We start from the raw sequence: 4,139 nt of genomic DNA on the forward strand, positions 1-4,139 counted from the left end.
TGTGAGTTCAAGCTCTACGTTGGGCTCCACACTGGGTGTGTAGCCTACTCAAAAATTTTTTTATTTTATTTTATTTTTATTTTATTTTTAAAGATTTATTTATTTATGATAGACATAGAGAGAGGCAGAGACACAGGCAGAAGCAGGCTCCATGCCGGGAGCCCGACGTGGGACTCCATCCCGGGACTCCAGGATCGCTCCCTGGGCCAAAGGCAGGCGCGAAACTGCTGAGCCACCCAGGGATCCCCCCCCCAATTTTTTAAATTAAAAATTTTTTAAATTAAAAAAAGAACAGAAGTACCCAGTCTGAACAACACAGTTGAAATATACTGAGAAAAGTAAACAGAGCCAAAAAGATGTGAGAATACACCACAGGATTTGTGATCAGGGTACCCGAAGGCGCAGAGAAAGAGCATGAGGCTGAGAAGTACTTGAAGAAATGATGACAAAAAGTTCTCAAATTTTGGCAGAAGTCATAAAGCCCTATCGAGTCAGTAAGCTAAACAAATCCCAAATAGGATAAATCCAAAGAAATTCACATGAGATGCATCATAATGAAACTTTTGAAAACTAAGGACAAGGAAGTCTTGAAAGCAGTGAGAGAGGTGTGGCATCATACCTACAATAGGAAGAACAGTTCAGATGACACCAAATTTCAGAAATTGTGGAGGTCAGAAACATTTTTCAGGTGTTGAACAAGGAGAACTGCTAACCCAGAATTCTGTGTCCAGTGTCAACATCCTTCAGGAGTGGAGGAGGAACCCAGAATTCTCCGATAGAAGAAAACTAAAAGAATTTGTCACCAGCAGACCTACCATAAGAGAATGTGCAAACAGAAGGGAAATGATTCAAGAAGGAGTTCTGGGACGTCAACAAGAAGGTAGGAACAATGAAAAGAGTAAAAATGTGGGTGAATACGTTTCCTTTCTTCTCTAGAGTTTTATAGATTTATGTTTGATGGTGAAAGCAAAAATAACACTGATGTAGTTCTAAATGTACTTAGAATAAATATTTAAGGAAATTATATTATAAATGGAAAAGCTAAAAGGTTGTAAAGTGAGGTGAGATTTCTACGCTTCATTCAAACTGGTAAAATGTTGACACCAGAAGATCGTGATGAGTTGTATAGATAATATTGTACCAGAGCAATCACTAAAAATCTATATGAAAAGATACTGTCGACAGATCACAACGGGGTTCTCTAAGGTGTTGGGTAACCCACAGGAAGGTGGGAAAAAGAAAGAATGAACAGAAAAAGTAAAATAGTGGAGCTAAGCTCCAACACATCAATAATTACATTAAATGTAGATTTTTCTAAGTTTACCAGTCAAAAGCCCTATTGGACAGAGCAGATTTTTTTTTAATGACCAACTGTATGTTGTGTACAAGAAATTAACCTCAATTTTAATAATGTAGGTAGATGGGGAGTAACAGGATGGGTGGGAAAAGCTGTATCATGCAAACATTGATCACAAGAAAGCAGATAAAGTACAATTCAAGGCAAAAAAATGACCAGAATGATGAAAACTGGCCCTTTTATCATTACATAGTGTTGGAATGGTTAACCCACTAGGAAGACGGGAAAGCCTAGTCATGATTGCAACCAACAGGGGCGCTGAAAAGCATGTGGAGCAAACCTAATAGAACTGAAAGGAGGAACAGACAAATCCACAGGGCAACCAGAGACGTCAGCATCCCTCTCTCAGCAATAGACAAAAAAATCAGCAAACACGTAGAGAAACCCTACATCACCAGCAGCTAACAGCCAGCATCTAAGCAACATTTATAGAACATTCCACCCAACAGCGGCACCTACACATTCTCTTCAAGCGTGCACAGTTGTGTACCACGCCCAGATGAAGTCCTGGGCCATGAAACAAACCCCAACAACCTTAAAAGAAGTGAAGTCATATAACATGTGTTTTCTGATCATATTGGAGTCAAACTAGAAATTAATAGCAGAAAGATAACAGACAAGTCTCCAACCACTGAAAACTCAACACCACACTTCTAAATCATCCATGGATTAAAGAGAAATCCAAAAATAAAAAATAAAAACACATTGGATTCGATAAAAACGTATAAAGCAACATACCCAACGTTGTGGGCTGCAGCTAAAGCAGGGCTGAGAGAATGCTATTGCGCTGACACAGACATTAGAAAAGAGGCAACATCTCCAAGCGATAATCTATGTCCCCACATCAAGAACCTAGAAGAGAAAAAAAAAAAAAGAACCTAGAAGAGGGTCACAAATCTGGTCTCTACTGGGACCGGAAGATTGGGATGATCCCTGCATATTTTCGGACCACGATGCTTTGAAACTTGAACTCAATCACAAGAGGAAATTTGGAAGGAACACCAATACACGGAGGCTAAAGAGCATCCTATCAAAGAACAAATGGGTCAACCAGGAAATTAAAGAAAAAAATTTTAAAAAAATTCATGAAAACAAATGAAAATGAAAACACAGATGTTCAAAACTTTTGGGATGCAACAAAGGCGGTCCTAGGAGGGAAATTTATAACAATACAAGCCTTCCTCAAGAAATAAGAAAAGTCTCAACTACTCAACCCAACCTTACACCTAAAGGAGCTGGAGAAAGGACAGCACATAAAACCTAAACCCAGCAGGAGAAGAGAATTAATAAAGATCAGAGCAGAAATCAGTGAAATAAAAACCAAGAAACAACAGAAGAACAGATCAACGAAACTAGGAGCTGGTTCTTTGAAAGAATTAGTAAGATGGACAAATCCCAACCCAGACTCCTCAAAAAGGAAAGGAAAAGGACCCAAATTAATAAAATCGTGAATGAAAGATCCTGGAGTCTTTCCTCTATTTATACACGAAACATGTTTTTTTCTCTTCAGTTATTTATTTATCCATAAGCAATCTTTACAATTTTCCACTCTGGTTTTACATTTTCTGGGACTCACAAAACAGCTAAAAGTGTCTAGATCCTGCATCAGGGGATGTGTGTGTACGTGGGCACCCACGGGCGTGGGCGTGTGTGTTTGCCATCTGAGAAAACTTGTAACTTGACTGCATCAAATTTACCAATGTGAAATAACAAATAGTATCTTTTTCTTTTCTTTTCTTTTTTTACACAACAAACAGTATCTTGAAACAAAGTTTAAGAAATTACAGAACAAGAAAGAAATGATTGCAAATTCTTAAGTTTTCCTATCTATAAATTTAGGATTGAACTAATCCTATGACTTTAGGACTAAAAATAAGAATTTGGCACAAAATGTGAAATTAAGAATAAAATATAAATTTAGGATTCTAATAATAGTTTGGGACTAAAATATGAATCTAAGACTAACATTTGAATTTAAGACTAAAATATAAAAAAATAAAAAAAATTTAAAAAAAGACTAAAATATGATCGTAGGGCTAAAATTTGAATTTAGGACTAAAATATGAATAGGGCTACAATACGAGTTTAGGACTAACATGAATTTAAAACTAAAATTTGAATTTAGGACTAAAATATGAATTTACTTCTAAAATATGAATTTAGGACTAAAATTTGAATTTAGGACTAAAATATGAATTTAGGACTAAAATATGAATTTGGGATGACACTAACAATTTTATGTTGTTTCAATGGGAAGCTGTTTTTTTTCTCTTTGTTTTTAAAACCAGCCACATATTATTCACGTAAATATTCAGTAACTTCTGAAGACTCATAACCCGAGGCCTAGTGCCCTAAGTGGTCTTATTTTGACGTCTCTATCCTTGTCAACCTTCAAGGATGTGGGAAGTCACAGTGGCATTAATTTCCATCGAAATACAGCCCTTATATAATTCTAAGCGTCTGACAGGGAAGCTACGTAATCATGAGACCAGTAACCGAGCTCTAGGACGTAACGCTGTCGCGCTGTCGCTGAGGCTAAGTGTCACTGAGGCACGGGGTGACAACCGTAGCTTCCCTCGGGAGAGCGTCAGGCCTTATTCACAGGACTCCAGGCAGAGCAGCTCAGGACCCAGCTGCCCTGAGCCCCGTCCCACCCGCAGGCCACCCCAGACCCCTGCGCCGTCCCGGGGCAGCCCTCCTCCTTCCTGGGGCCCGATGACCCCGGGGACCCCTGCCCACGGCCAGCCTCTGGGGGCTGCGGGGAGGAGCAGGTGCGGGGGGC

At 38.9% G+C, this 4,139-nt stretch overlaps 1 long non-coding RNA gene across 1 annotated transcript; it reads left to right on the forward strand.

Moving 5' to 3' along the window:
* The first annotated feature begins 343 nt into the window (after positions 1-343).
* LOC140621769 (uncharacterized) lies at positions 344-2,241 on the forward strand. Its single transcript, XR_012021521.1, has 2 exons — positions 344-880; positions 1,417-2,241. It is a non-coding gene; the product is annotated as an uncharacterized lncRNA (long non-coding RNA).
* The last annotated feature ends 1,898 nt before the right edge of the window (positions 2,242-4,139 follow it).

Source organism: Canis lupus, chromosome 30 (assembly GCF_048164855.1).
Source record: "Canis lupus baileyi chromosome 30, mCanLup2.hap1, whole genome shotgun sequence".
NCBI classification, from domain to species: domain Eukaryota; kingdom Metazoa; phylum Chordata; class Mammalia; order Carnivora; family Canidae; genus Canis; species Canis lupus.